Source organism: Dicentrarchus labrax, unplaced genomic scaffold (genome assembly GCF_905237075.1).
Source record: "Dicentrarchus labrax unplaced genomic scaffold, dlabrax2021, whole genome shotgun sequence".
NCBI classification, from domain to species: domain Eukaryota; kingdom Metazoa; phylum Chordata; class Actinopteri; family Moronidae; genus Dicentrarchus; species Dicentrarchus labrax.
The window spans coordinates 18,485,212-18,500,332 of record NW_026136720.1 but is presented as its reverse complement, the minus strand read 5'-3'; the positions used below and the strand labels follow the sequence as shown (position 1 = coordinate 18,500,332).

The following is a 15,121-nucleotide window of genomic DNA, read 5'->3' as shown; positions in this document are numbered from 1 at the left end:
TCTGTTGCTACGCTGGCCCTGCATCCATGTTAATGTGCGTGATCAATCACCCTAAAACACGTGAGAAGCTTAGAGATGACACTCACTTCACACTGGGAATGAGTACGCACTAGCTTGGTGATTTCACCTCATATCTGGGTCTGCTGATGGGCTTGCATCCAAATACTGATCAGTATTCCACTGCAGCGAGTCCTGTGCCTAATTGGTGCTCCCTTTGACTGTCATCATAATAAATTGGGTTCCATTCGCATTTGATGACATTAGAGCTTCACTCAGAAGCTCTTCAGTGATCCATTAGGATATGAGCCCATGATGGGCTGTGATCCATTGATCATCACTGGTACAGAGGACTATATTGTATGCCAAACCCAGCTGTCAATGAGTTGAGAGTGGCAGTCTGAAGCAGTGAAGTGGGCTGAACTGTTTGGAAAGATGTTAATATTTTTATTTTAATCATTTTGTTAGGGTTGGTTCAGTATGGCTAAGTCTATTCCAGCAAGCACTGGCTGAATGGCAGGGTACAAACTGGTAGGGATGTACTGACCTGAAAAAAATGTTCTGTCCCAATAAGTTTATGGTACTTATCTGCCAATACAGAGGACTGATCCAATACCAGAGCTCACAAATTAAAAATCATTATACTAAACTCATTTATATAAGGTAACAAGAGGCCAGAGATTATTGCAACATATAGCTGAAACACCTAATTTTATAATGACAGTGGCAAAGGAAGTGTAATATGAATTGCTAGTCTGTCCAAGACCCGATCCACTTAATAGGGTTTGCATTGGTCGTGATACTGATCCAGTGGATTGAATCTGTGCACTCCTACATACTTGACACATAGCCAGCGTGTCCCAGGCATCACACATTTGTATATAGACAAACATAAACCATACACGCTTGAGAAACCTGTAACTAAAACTAGGACTGATAATCAGAATTAAAAAGAGAATAATAGATCTGCAAAATGTCTTAATGAATATGGTTAAGGGTTTTTCTTACACTACCAGTGAAGAACGCTGACTATAGTTCAAAAGTAGAAATATAATTTACTGTTAACAGTTTACTTGTATGGAACATGCGTTTAGTGTTGACTATTATGGGCCTTCAGTGCCAGCTACAGCCTCAGTCTCTGACCAGATTTAATGCTGGGCTGCATGAGGATGATTTAAATTTCATTTGTTGTAGCCGACAGGCTAACGCAAAGGAAATGCAATCCCATGAATATCACATTTTGTTTTGTTGCCCTGCAGGATTTTTTAAAAGCTCTCATACGACTCTAGTTTTATAACAAAACGTGGTGAGTGTAGATAAAAGTAGTGGTTGACTTTCAGTTGTTGTAGATAAAATAATAACTAAATGGCTAAAGTCAAAGCATTACAGGTACAAAAAAAGTTACAGAAATTTTAATTAATCATTTAGGTAACATAATACACAACTACTCATAAAAACTCATGACAAAATATCTCTCCAGTATTTTTTCTTTTTCTGCTATTTACTTCAAAAATGAGGATGCACAGCCTAGGCATCTTTCCATTACAAACTGATGAAGCGATGTCAGGGTAATAACTGTGAATGCATTTGTGTTGTATAACAGAGCACAACTCTACAGAACTCAACATAAATTTGAGTGATGAACAGAGGTTCTTCTTTGGTTTATATGATCAGTCACCTGAATAAATTTCCCAGATCAAATATTCTAAATAAAGCCCAGAGGCAGCAAAGTGTTTTGGTCTGGTGGCTTGATGTCGCTTGGGAGACGTTTACGTCACAAAAGATATGGGGAAAAATGTAACATGTTGTAATTAGCACCCACAATGCAGAGTACAGGAAATGAATACAGTTGATCTAAAAAAGAAAAAAAGCCAAGTGAGAAAAACACAGCAGGGTTGCCATAGAGCCTGTTGTGGAGAGTGTAGCTAATATGGAAACATAATGGACTCGGCTATTGTGCGGTGCAGCCACCTTGCTGCATGGGTGGTCTGTTTCTGTTTTTGACTTGGTAATGGTTTGTTAGCCTAACACAAGCAGATGATGAGAGAGCGGCTGTAATCAAACTTGCATCTGCTGCTGGCTGGCTGTGTTTGTACCTGCTGAGAGCTGCCATGATGATGGAAACCATTCTGCCTCCTTCTTCACTTTGTCTCACACCCTAAAAATCCTCATCAATTTGGATCCCAAAGCCAGATTGGAAAAAAATAGAGGCGTTTATGTGAAAATCCCTCTTTATATTTATTTATAATTTGGGTAATGCCCGGTAGGAATTGCAACACAGCATCGCATTGTTGAGGACAATCGACTGCGGTAAGACTTTTAGTTGATATTTTTGCAGAAGGAAATATGAGCATCCATCTGCAAATAAACCTTCCCCAGTAGTGGAACAGAACTGAGCATTGCTCATTTCACCTCACTACACTGATCCAACCTCATTTCAACTTCAGTAAACAACTAATATCCAAACTATAGAGGTGACAGTTTTATCTCCATAAAGTAACTGCAGCAGATGTAATTGTAACAGGTAAAAACTCAGTGGTGATAAGTATCCTCCAGTAGCTGGCTAGCTGATAGGAGAATGTCTATTCTTGATCAAATGAGAATATAACAGGGCAATTCTTCCTTCAGTCGTTTTTGCTTGGCAGTAAATGTATGCATGCAGTGAGGGAGAGACGGCTAATGAGACAGCTACTGGAGTCTAATAAGTTGAATTCATTATACAATCAAGGTCTCAGAGTCAGTTGGGGGATGAACATTTTTGGAGCCCCATTTAATATTATGCATGCATCTACACAGAGCTTGTTGATCTTGTTTTCATGTGATGCAGTATGAATGCATCCAGCTCACTTGATGCTACATGTGCCTTTTGCAAGAGACTGGATACTTAATGACTTACTGATCAAAACCTTTAATAGACAACAGGAAAAAGAGCTGGAGTGCTTAGCTTCTCTTTTGACTTGTACTGAAAATACAAGTTTATTAATTGAGTAGTTGACAGAAAAATAATCAACTGTCAACATTTTGCTGTTTCTTTTATTTGATATCATTGTAAATTGAATATCTTTGGTTGACAAAACAATCTCACCACTAGGTCCATTTAGTAGCCATTCTGGAGCTTTTTAATTGTATCATGTGATTGTTCTCATTAAGTTTGTTCACTTGTCAGTCACAAAATCACTTCTAGTAGGGATCAGTGTTGGGTGGGTTACTGAAAAATAGTAATTAGTTACGGTTACTAGTTCCTTCTCTCAAAAGTTATTGAATAACTTTACCAATTACTACATATAAAAGTAACTAGTTAGGAAAGTAACTTTTGCGTTACTTTTAAAAGTCTGATTCCATTAATGTGCACAGCTGTGAGCTATATTATTTTACTGTTGGCGTGGGACTGATTTATCATGTTATTTACTTCAGAGGGCAGCAAGGACTAGCATTCCTACCTGTAAGCTACACTTATTGTCTTGGTTAAATGACAGGAAGATTTAGTAAAGACCCACATTATAAACCACACATATTAAACATTAACCATGCTTTGCTATAATAGTTGATTGATAATTGATTCGATTTGATGAACATAAAGCAAGCTTACATTGCCTGGACTGTTATCGGTCAATAATAATAATAATTTACTTTGAATATTTATGCAAAACGTATGTCTTTATGTTCTACAAAAGTTGTTTGTGAAGTTTTTTGACATACAATGTATAAAAAATACAATTTGAAGATCCCAAATTGTTATTTGCTTTTGTTGTGTTACCAATAGCGAGGTCAGTTAGAATGGGTTAAAAGAGAGCTATGGAATATTAAATCATTCATCTCTGCCTCCTACATCTTAGCCTTTCTTACCCTCAGGTGTGCATAAACAACAGGTTATGAATTTAAAAATACAAAATCCTTATTGTGCATCTAATTTCCAGGGTATGAAATAAGAGAATGCTGTGACAAGGGGTCATAAGTATACATAACTTCCAATAATGGTTCACCACCAAAAAAAAGGATGGGAGCCAATGTAGACGTTCAAATTTCCATTTTCGAACCTCTCTTTTCTTCTCTTTTCACCTATGTTGATATAAAGGTTGAGACTGAAAGTTTGTTCTTGACCTTTGAAACAGCTGCTGACTAACCAGTCTCACCACAAGGTTCATTTAGTGGCTGTTCTGGATGTTATTGAATATTTTTAGCTATTAGACTGTTGGTCAGACAGAACAAGCAATTTCAAGATGTCACGTTGGGTTTTTGAGAACTGCAATGGTTATTTGTCACAGACATTTTATTCACTAAACCATTTAGAAATTAATCCAAAAGGTAGCCAAAAGATTAACCGATTAAGAAAACAAGCTTTAGTTGCAGCTCTCCTTGTCATTTGAGTTTCTGTTCCTGAGCAGCATCTCTACTACTGAGAGATTTTCTTTGATCAGGCGACTCAGAGGATTGCGTGTTATTGGGTATGACTGCTAAATGTAACACAGATACATTAGCTCTTGCAGTTAAGTCACTTCCAAGGCCACAAAAAGCCTTCCAGGAATTGTTCAACAGCAGCTCCCAACACTTACAGTCCCATCAAGGTTTGAACTGCCTGCAGGCTACACAGAGGCCTCATCTGTCAACGCATCAGTGCTTTGGCACTCAAATTCAGTTTTCTTTGGTAGTGCGACTGTGACTCATGCAGAATAACTGGACTTGTTTTGGCTCCGGGGTTTGGGAGACATATCCTGTGGACTATTTGGTGTCTGTGATGCAGACAGACACGACAGTATCTCCCAGACACAAGCCAGCATTGTTTGTTTGGATTTGCTTTAACACCCCACTCTGGGCTCAGTTGGTTTCTCTTGGAAATTTTCCCCATCATCATCATCATCCGCCTGACCCTGGATTTAAATAGCTTCTACCGCAGACAAATAGCCCGGTGGGATTTTCAAAAATGAAGAAAGAGAAAATCATGACATGGGACAGTAGTGCATGACAAAACTGCAACTACAACACAGCAGCTTGGTAATCTTTGTTGTCTACCCAGTGGCATTCATTAATATCCTAGGTTTACACTGACCACCATGGTTCTGAGGCAAGAGTTGGCTCTCCAAAAATACAATATTCTGAGTGATCCAACAGTTATCTCACTGTATTTAACTCTAATAAACCAACAATAAACAATGCTGAAGCCTCGTGGCTCCAAAACTTTAATCTAATCAAAGGGCTTCTTGCCCTTTAATTTTTTCATATGGGCAAGAGATTGCTAAAGAAATCATAAATATTTCTGGATTAGATACTTTTAGCTGCTAACAAGAAAACATCACACAGGAATGGTTGAAGGAAATCCTTCCAACAAAGGACAACTGGACTGCAATTGTGTATGAAATAACCTCTACAGGCAGACTGACATTTACTTTTACGATATAATATGTAACATTTTCACATTAAAATGTCTATCACGAGACCTATGTTATTTATTTTGAGGCGTGTTCTAACATTATCCCAAGTGTTTCCAACAATCTTCAAACCCAGAGAAATCTGGAATTGTATTCAGGTAACGATGCGTTTCACATGTTGCCTGTCAGTGGTATCATATCCCCCTTTGCATACGTATTGTGGTTGTCTGCCAGAAGCTGTCATAAACCATTTTTAGGCCACATTTTTACAATACATTTCTTTGGATTTTGGTTGTTTTAACTATATATTTTAACTGGGTGAAGGATTTTAATCATCAGACGTCTGGATCTTCAGTTATAAGGTAGCCAAACAGCATCTGAGAAACACTGATTTTGGATGAAACTGCTTGATTCACTGTTATAACTTGTCTGATAATTAGTCTCCTGGTAAAAAAAAACAATTCCTGAACAATGAACCCTGAAGGAATCCTAACCAACAGAAGCTGACAGAAATGACAGCAATGATAGTGAAGACAACCCCCATGATCCTTTACGACGTCATCAAACTTCGTCTTTTGTTATTGTTTTGACGTCGGAGACCCCCTAGCTGCAGAAAGTACATTTAAAACTACAATCTAATTATAAATAAAACATTGGAAAAAATATGTACCTATCAGATGTAAATTATTACGTAAATCCTGTTCCTTTACAAGTATGTTGCCCATGCTGCCCGAAAACATAAATAGAAGCAAAGAGAAAAAAAATCCTACTCAGCAGTGACTTTTACGAGTGTGTCAAATCCAAATGTAGCTCACTGAACACAGAAGGGTGTGAGTTCACCCTCAGATAACCTTCCTGAACAATAGTCTGTTTTAAAGAGGTGTAACACTCACTGCAACTGAGCCTAGAAATAGCCACAATACACTGCAGAGACCTGGAGAGTTCTCGTACACCTTGAGGTCTCAAAGGTCACAGAGGGCAGCGGTCACAAGACAACCCACCACTGTACTGCCAGGAATACTTCATGAGAATGGATAATACTCCACACTGCTCCACATCCAAACATTAATGATGTTTTGGCAGCCGGTTTATACAGCCTGTTAGAAAAACCTTAAAATGCAAGGAACCGTTTTTGGGTTGTTCCAGCACTCATTACTGGAAGTGTTGGTTGACTGGCCATCATAGTGGGATTGCACCTCATTAATGAGGCTGTCCTGGTTTTGACCCACGGAAAGTGAACTCACCTTGCTTTGCATACGTTTGGCGGATCTTCTGTGAATAATAACTTCCTATTATGTCCTGAAATGCTCCCTGAGAATGCCAGTGAGTTCAACTCTAAGCTCTAGTATTAAAACTTCGTGCTAAAGGCTCTGAAGTCTCTGCTAAAAAAGGCTCTATTGAGCTGATTTCTGTGACTGTGGAATGATTTTTTTATTATCACAATGAACAATAGCAGAGTTACCTGCTGTTATTCACTGATAATATGTGGACGTGATTATCGTGTCTATTTAAATTATTAGTCATTATTGGAGAGAGGGATTATAGTGAGCCATTATATTACATGGTGAATCAAAAATTACAGTCATTTGAACCCATAATGACGCATGGATTATAGTGAGTCTTTATATAACACATTATTACTCTCAGCATAAGGAGCGCATATATCTTTGGTGCCATAATATAGACAAATGTTCACACACATTCACACATAGCAGTTGAGTTTACACACCCTGTGATGTGGATTTTCTGATGCGGTAGCTGATTTAAGAAACAAAAGCCCAATCTCAGACAGACAATGGCTTTTATCCCCAATTCATGCTTTTTCTGCCTAGTACACTGTGTATTCTGTTTTAACGATGAAGTCCACCACCAGTGAAAAGAGAAATAAAGCATTGTTCAGAGTGAGGACAAAAAACCCCAGAGATTTGCCCATGGCTACCACTGGTTCAGAGGTCCAATCTATACTTACACTCTGGTAGTCTATTAGACCCTTTTAGATAGAAGAAATGATAGAAAGAGGTTTAAGTGCATTCGTAAGTTGTAAATTTTAAAAACACTGATTTCCATCTACAAATCAAATCAGCACAGAATGTGAATATCGCCAAATGTCTGCTTTTTTAAGCTTTCAATTGTATGTCACAGTTGGAGTTTGCACAGGTATAACATTTTGAATATCAAATTACATTAGTTCCTAAATCTGCAGCTCCCCTGAGCTTGACAGAGCTTCCTAACGAGTTTCAGCTTATTGTTCAGTTATCCAGCCTGCGACTTCACTGTTTTGGTTCACTCTCGCCACCATAATGTTGCTGTCTTGCAGCAGCGGGCAGCTGTTTTCAGTGATGAAGCTCTAAAAACCCACAGTACACTACCTGCTCAGCACCAATTAGCAGACAGACAGTTAGCGCCTAGCTGGTGAACATCGTGAACCATTTAGCAGTTTAAGAGCCAGATATTTCCCTCTGGACTAAACCAAAACCAAAGCAAAAAAAGAGTAAATATCATGTATCATCAGGTTATTTTTTATATTACTGTTTCTGAAGAATAAAATCAAGAATAAACTTCCATGCTCAGAAGGCATTCTTTATTGATGTCTATCCAGGACAACAGCCAAACATATACTAATAATAATAATAATAATAATAATAATAATAATAATAATAATAAATAAATAAATAAATAAATAAATAAATAAATAAATAAATAAAGTAAGCTTTTTAAATGCTAATCCACAGCTTGCGTGCCCAGCTCACTTGCCACTTCTTGTTGACACTGTAGATGCATTTAAGCGGTTACCGCAACATGCTCCTTTTATCTGGTGATAAAAGCTTTTGCGCTACGTTGCAAGGCTGAGCCAAAGTGACAGAGGCTCTGCGACACCTCCAGCTCTGCAATCAGCAGCCAGTGTCTGACATGTTTAACCCTTCGTCCACTCCCGGTACATCTCTGCTGTCACTCACATCTGGTCTCTCCTCACAACACCTCAGTAGGGGAGGTCAGTCAGACAAATGGTCTTGTATGAAAGTTGTTGGTGATTTGGAGGCAACACACACAGTACTGCATACACATTATACTTGTGAGTTGAACCACCTGATACCTTCTGTGAGACTCTCTAAACCAGGAGTTATACCACAGATTAAATCTAAATCGGTGTGTTTGTGCAGGCAAAAAAGCTGAAATTGTGAGAAAACCAAGTTGTTGCATTTTGTTTGGTCGTTAAAAGTTGCAAAAATTAAAAATATTATAAAATATACTTTGTATAAAGACACACAGAGCTTCTCTAATCTTAAAGGTAACTGGAGTGGTACAATATAACTATTTACTACAGTACTTTACTTCCATCAATTTTGAGGTACTTGTTGAGTATATCCATTATCTTCTTCTATACTATATATTAATATACTTCTATTCCACCACGAATTGGTAGGAAATTTTTACTCCACTACATTGATTTGACAGCTATACCATATTACCTATAAAACACATGATCAGCTCATTAAATAGGATACATTGCTATAGGTGAGACTAATAAGTGGTACTAGTGGTTACCAGTATGGCACCTCAACTTATTGCACTATTAAAACGCTGCTTAAATGTTAATGAGTCAGTATTATAATCAAGCAATATCATATTTTACACTTCAAATAAGTCATTCTGCACTCTTGGCAACGGTACTTAGGTGTTTTTTACTTATTTCTTATGTTTTACTAACGGTATTTTACCATTGTGGTATTACTACTGCATTGTACTAAAGTAAAGGAGTCCTGAAAGTACATGTTTTTTGTCACAATTAGCAACATGCCACTGTAATGTAGCATAAACATGACTACATAGTTCAATTATCCTCTGAGACAACAAAGATTTATATTTGTATATCTAAATGGGCTGAAAAACAAGCATGATGTTGATGATTACAAGTGTCCACTCATTACTACACACACACAACACTGATCTATGAGGTGATGCGGTGGAACGAGTTAACTGGAGGTTAAGCGCAAGTCAAAGAGGAGGCCTCGTGGAATAGCTGCTCTGGTCAGAGGTCAGACGCTGGTACACCAAATAATGAGAACTGAGTGAGGTCAATGAGAATGGTGGGGTCATGTGTAAAGATTTAAATGTCAATATGTCAATATAACGGTTATGCTCCGAGTATTATCTCTTTTTCAAAATCACCCCCCAGAAAAGACCCCTGACCTTCCTCCCTCAATTAAGGTTTTGGTGAAGTGATTACATTGAAAAGAGTACAATACACAGATCTAGTTATTTACGCGGGGGAATGAACAACAAGCATAGACAGTCACAATGCGCCTACTCCTGTAAATATTTGTCCACCCTCTGATTTCAAGGTAATCATTTCTTTTTCTTCTTCTGGTGAATAATCATTCATGCGTGATTTAACTCTTTCAGCTGGGTCAATTCTACAAGAGCCTCAAAGGAGTCTGAATCGATGGAATTTTTCTTCACATGCGCGCACAAAGCAAACAGTGCATTAATATTCAAAACAGCCACTGGGTGAACCTGTGTCTGTATTTCAACAGCTTGTTCGTTATTTGATTATTCCTTCAGTTTTTCATTTCAGTAGCTGCGCAAGGAAATGTGTTCCTGACACTAATAAAACTCCTTACCACCCTCCCCTGAAAACAAAACGGCAACAAAGCTCAAAGCGATGTACATACACGCACTGAGGAGGAGGAGGGCAAAAACTAAAGGTCCCTGACTTATTGAAATTTAGATATAATAAAAACATTTAATGGGCTGTTTTATCAGCTGCAAATAAGCAGAGTGTGCCGCCGTGTTTGTGTTTTGACCTGTGGGGTTGTTGAGAACAGACGTGTTACAGTATGCCTAAAGGGTCGGGATGCATGGGGTTACCACGTGGAACTGGCTACTGATATTAGCATTGACAGTATAATGGGACAAAGTGCTAGCTGGCTTTCTGCCTCTGGCATCTAATGGTTACAGCACTGAAGTATACGGGGGCCACATGGAGGGAGAGCGAGTGCTTACAGCTGATGAATAGAGACAGTGCGTGTGTGTGTGTGTGTGTGTGTGTGTGTGTGTGTGTGTGTGTGTGTGTGTGTGGGGTGATTCGCTCTACAGGCTAGATTATCATCTGTTCGGTGGAATCTGATACGGAGGGGAAGCCGGCATCAAAGGCAACTGTCAACGCCTCATCAAGGAACCTGCTTCTGTCAGCCTCCCTCTTTCTATTTCGCTCTTCCTCGCTTGCTCACACTCATACACATACTATAGACATACACACACACACACACACAAGCGCACACACTTTTATATTCTCAGCCACACATTTACATACTGTACGCACTCTTGCTCTCTTTAGAACTCTGCCTCTTTCTAACAAGCACACAAACACAAATTAAAGTTCACGTTAAAAAACACACGCACTGTCAGCCACCCACACGCAGGGAGCCAGGCCCAGGGGCAGGGGAACTCGGTGTGAACCCTCGGGAGAAAGATATCACGATGAGAGACAGACCAAATGGAAATGAATGCAGTTTTTCTGCACCGCAGATCAGAAAACAAGACACTTCTGCGCACACTGAGAGACTACATGCTGCTGTTTATTTTGCGTTTGAGAATGTAATTATTTGTCTGCCATTGCTGCTGTTGGTGTTATTAATGAGTTACACTCTCAGTTGGAAACGGTTCAATATGATTTTTCATGGGGGTAAATGTGGAATGAGCACTGAGAAAGTCAGATAAAAGCTGTTGTTCTGTTCAGATGTGCAAATAGAGGCATATCCGTGCTGCACTTTAGGTTTGTAGCAGGTTTTTGAATTGTGTTGGACCAGCAATCCACATGAAAGGAGGAGAATATTTCACAATCGCAGTTTTTATACTGAACACTGGAGCTGCAGAGATTTCCTACAGTGTACATTTTTCACTCAGGTCCAAACTGAGACCTTGTACTCGAGTCCACGTGCCCTAGGTGGTGTGCGGTTAGAGTTTAACTATGGTGTGGTTGGCCTGCAGTCAGAACGTTTTGTCTTTACTCCTAATGAAGGAAAATCCTTGTGTTCAATCTATAGCAACATCATTAGTCGCATTCTTACATTGTTAGCAGAGAAGCAGGCACAAACAGAAGAACTCACAGATTAATGTGTAACATTTAAGCCCAACTAAATGTCCTATGATAATTGTTGCGTATCGATTCATCAGTTAATCGATTGACAGAAAATTAATCTAAACTTTTTAGCCACTGATTAACTGACATTTATTGAGCAAATAAAATTGTTCCTGCTTCTAAAAAGCAATATAGAAAACCTTAATAAGACATTTGTCACTATTTTCAGACAATTTCGGGACTAAACAATTGATTGTTTAATGGAAGAATTCATCAATAATGATCGTTGCAGCCCTAATGTTAACTTTTTTCATATAGAGCGCTCATTTAAAAATAAGAATGTTTGTGGCTTGTACGTGTGGCTGTGCTCCCTTCAGCTGGGTTCATATGGCCCCGTCCACCTGTTGATTGTAACACTGTCATTTTACCAATGAAGGTCAAACAGGTGCCGACGTGGTTTGCAGCTGCTCTTTGATGAGAAAAGCATTACACAAACTAACTGCAGGTCAGAACAGCAGACAAAGTCTTAAGCAAACAAGCTTATCAAAGTGTTATGGGGGGGCACTCAAACTGACAGGGTTCTGACTCAAACAAACCCGGTGTGGACAAAACAGTCCCATTCCCTTTGAGCCTGTCTCCTCTGCTGTGATGCTGACCCTCTCGTGTCTTATAACACTTTTTTTTTGTGCAAATTCAAAATCTGTGTATCTGTTTTAGATTTCAGTGGGTGGGAGGCAAAATATGTTTATATAAGAGTTATTATTGAGTTAAAAATAATAGATGCTTAGTGTGTGAACTGTTGCGTAGCTGTACATACGTGGTAAAGAGTTGTCAAACAGGTTCAAGTAGTCTTCAGTTCTTCTGTATGGCCCATACAGATTTAGTAGGATGGTATAGAAGGTAATTCTTTTCTGTTGGTGTATTACTCAGTCTTTCATATTGGAGACATTTGGGAATATACGGCTTAGTTGGCTGACAAAATGTTCAATTCCCATCAAAAAAGGGTCTTCTGTTTGTGTGTGATAAAATGCGGACCCACTTCAATCTCACCATGAAACACAGTTTCAGTTTGTGCTCGCTCCAAAATAAGATGCTCTGTCTGCGCTCTGATACGTCTAGATATACGGCTGGATTAGGTGTGCAGTGATGATAGTCAACCAGAAAATGCCGCTCGGTATAGCCGAGCGTTTTCTTGCCTCATCTGGACTGTGATAAGAGCCACCATCCATGAGATGATGATACCGCAGTTGTATTAATTTCAGCTCCGCTCCTTCGACTTTTATGTTTGAGATTCAGGCACCAAAAACTCCTTTTCTGCCAAAAGATTGTCTGCATCTGGTGCCGCCAGCTACTCTGCAGTTTCAACACCAGTTTGATCATCTGTTGTGAATTTGAAATGCTCCTCACTTAAAATGTTCACCTTGAGGGCTTCTGCCAAGCCACCGGTCACGACGCCTCTCCCTGCTCCGCCTCACTTGGTGTGAGTGTGAGTGTGAGTGTGAGTGTGTGTGTGTGTGTGCGTGTGTGCGTGCATCTGCCTGGTGGGGGTGTGTGAGTCTGTATACTGTACGTGCGAGTTAATGTGTGCACCAAGCGGACATTAACATCCTCTCAATGTCAATGACTCCTCCTAGTAGGGAAAGTCAGTGAGCCACTGATGGACTCACAATAACTGTCCCTGCAAGGCAGTACTGTGTGTGTGTGTGTGTGTGTGTGTGTGTGTGTGTGTGTGTGTGTGTGCGTGTGCGTGTGCGTGCCTGAGACAAGGTGACACAGGAAACAGTCCTCTGCTGATGACTGATGGCCAGACCCAGCTGTTCTGACCTCACTTATGTTCGGTCCCTCCTGTAGAGGTGATGATCATGTGCCGAAAACAGTCCAGACACACAATGCGAGGATGGTCACTGCCCAAATCTGAATGACCCTTTTAAAAACCAAATTCTTCACTTTAGAGGTTTTTGTGTAAACACATCCTGCTGAATGTAGACCAACACTTTGCTGTGACTCAAATGAATGGAGGCAAGGCTTAGGCTTATGCAGTATCTCTCCTTTTGTGTCAAAACACACACAGTTCCGAGTAATTGCCCTACGTGCCTCCACCTGTGTTTACACTGGGAACACGATACTCTCTGTTACCCGTCCTTTCCTTTTAATACATTTTTAATCAAATTCCGAAGCAAATCTTTAAAAAACTTCACTATTCATCAGCCTGCGTCAGAGGCTTTTGTTACCAGGACCCAGAGGCCAACCTCACCGTCTCTAGGCACACGTATCTTATCCACACTAAACAATGGCTGCGAGAAAGCCCTTGAGGAAAATAGTGAGCCGAATAGGTCTTTATTGGTTTCTCTGATCACATACAGTAAATAAATACCGCCTTAAACCAATGCAGTCCTCAGGGAGCTCATTTGTTGCGTAAATTACACAACTGCTCATCCATTCGTAACAGAAATCGCACAGCGCTTCATCCAGGTATCACAACCTTTCAAACGGAGCTATGATGTTTTTATTCATTTTTCCTCTCCTCCTATTGTCTGACTAGTTTAAAGTGTGAATGATTTCTTCCACTTCTGGTAATTAAACGTGAGGGCTCACCTAGGAGACTCACTACCTCCAGTACACACCAGAGACACATTATCTTCGTGCATGCATCAACACACATACAGTTACGCACAGAACACACAAACACGTTTTATGTGCACATGCGCTCACACTACAGACACTTACAACAATGTTCACTGTCATGCAAAAATTATAAAAGCTCACAACTGCTGCCCCTGGGTCTGTTCTCACACAGACACGCAGGCAAGAGCAGGGTTTTTCACAGAGGAGCGGGCTTTTGTGTCAATGAACAAAGGGAATCTCCTTCCACCTCTGTTCCCATCTCCCCTAAATCCTATCATGTACCACCATTCGTCTCCCACACGCCTGTTTCCAAGTTACCGGAAGCGTCGGCTGCCAATCTCGCTTAATTGCCTCCTGTGTAAAGTGACTGAGGCTGAGGAGCACCCGATGAGAGCGAGCTGTCCTCGCCTTTTCCTGCAGCTCACTCACTGCTACCTCACCAAAGGAGACTCCACCTGTGTGCCTTTGGGAAATTACACAGTTGTGTTGACGTAGATTGAAACTTCAGTAACCAACCTGGAGGCTCACTGTATGAAAAACAAACATCACTAAAATGCAACTAAGGGACTTTTATTTTTGAGAGGGAAAACTGCTCCGTGAGGACCTTTTTAATTTAAGCTTTAATAGACACTGAGGATGGAAAGCACATGAATATCAAATGCTCTGAATAGGAAATGTCTAATAAGAGATAACAAAGTACAGAACAGACGGTAAAACAATAACAGCAGGCAGTGTTTGTCGTAACGATAAGCAGCTTTCCACACTAACCTTGCTCAAGCATGTAGAAAAAGAAAAGCTCTTTTTCGCTCACTCCCGGTTGCAGAATTTACCACCCTGTTGCTCCTTGTTTCCTCTTCTTCCTTTGTTGCGTCTTCCTTACCAATAGATCCTCCTCATCCTCGGGATCGGGGCTGGAATTAACAGCTCATGAGGGAAGCCAGGCGGAAGAGAAAGAAAACACACCAGAGAAGAAAAGAAACACACTCTTCTCGCCCCTAAGTCCTCCTTGGCAGTGTATCCCCATCCGTCAGAGCACGGTGACTGAGTGTGT

At 40.1% G+C, this 15,121-nt stretch overlaps 1 protein-coding gene across 2 annotated transcripts in view; it reads right to left on the bottom strand.

Annotated features, from left to right (window-relative positions):
• The window catches only part of shisal1b (shisa like 1b), a 39,090-nt gene extending 23,981 nt beyond the window's left edge, over positions 1–15,109 (bottom strand). For both annotated transcript variants that reach the window (XM_051382304.1, XM_051382303.1), the window contains exon 1: positions 14,839–15,109. The gene's annotated coding sequence lies outside the window, so the exon portion shown is untranslated. The remainder of the gene's footprint in view (positions 1–14,838) is intronic.
• Between the last annotated feature and the right edge of the window lie 12 nt (positions 15,110–15,121).